Below are 1,244 nucleotides of genomic sequence, written 5' to 3' on the forward strand. Positions count from 1 at the left end.
TGAGTTGCACTCTACAGTCACCAATTTTATGAGCCAAGCGTAGGTTGTGAGCCAAAGGCAACATGAGTGCAAGTGAGTAACTTTATAAAGACACATTAAGAATATATATACACTAGGTCCTGGTAAGATGGTCACAAAATTCAAGCATTCTATATCTTGTCAAACCGGCAACCGGTTCTGTTAACATTTAGCAAGGAAATAGGCAGACAGATTGTTACAAGTTGCTGTCAGTGTGAGGGGAGCGTGAAGATACAAAGGATAATATATATAAAAAAAGAAATGTTGTTACTAAGTACGCTCATGTGGTACAGTAAACAGCACTTCTAGGAGAAGACATTTAGAAATCTAACCATTGTTCTCTAGTTTTGGGTAGTGCCATAGCCTCTGTATCATGGTCTTCCACTTTCTTAGGTTAGATATATCTTGCTTGAGGGTACACTCCGGCACACTCTTCTATCTAATTTCTCTTCCTCTTGTTTTGTATAAGTATTTATTGTTTATATATGAAATATTTATTTCAATGTTCCTGAAATATCCTTTTTTTTCCTTGTTTTTTCTGCACTGGGCTATTTTCCCTGTTGAGGCCCCTGGGCTTATAGCATCTTGCTTTTAAAACTAGGGTGTTACCTAATAATAATAATAATAATAATAATAATAATAATAATAATAATAATAATAATAATAATAATAATAATAATAATAATAATAATAATAATAATAATAATATTAAAAACGGTAAAAACTGAATTGGACCGATATTTTCATCCGCAAATTAGATTTAATGCGGAAACTGAAAAAAAATATAATGATGCAAACCATTTCAGCTGATTTTTACATAAATCTTATGTGAACTAATGAAGGAAGAATAAGACAATACTTAATTAACATATGGAAGGACTTGGGGTGTATCAAGTTAATGTACAGGGTTATCATTAAATATAATGAGATGCAGAAATTAAGATAATCTAGAATGCTAACACTGAGCACACACCGCAGGTGAGATATAAGATGCAATTTCCCTGACAACACAATTGGAAAGGTAACATTAGTCTAAACTCTCCGCATCCAAATGCCTAAGGGAATAACGTCTCAGAAATTGCTTAACTACAAGAAGATACAAAATGGGCATGTAAATACTCCAATTAAATGACGTTATTTTCAATGCCAAAATAAGAATAGAAAGACCATAGAAAATACGCATTATTGATTAAAATCTGATAACATAGAATAAAAAATCAATGGAA

The sequence above is a fragment of the Palaemon carinicauda genome, chromosome 10, assembly GCF_036898095.1.
Source record: "Palaemon carinicauda isolate YSFRI2023 chromosome 10, ASM3689809v2, whole genome shotgun sequence".
Lineage (NCBI taxonomy): Eukaryota > Metazoa > Arthropoda > Malacostraca > Decapoda > Palaemonidae > Palaemon > Palaemon carinicauda.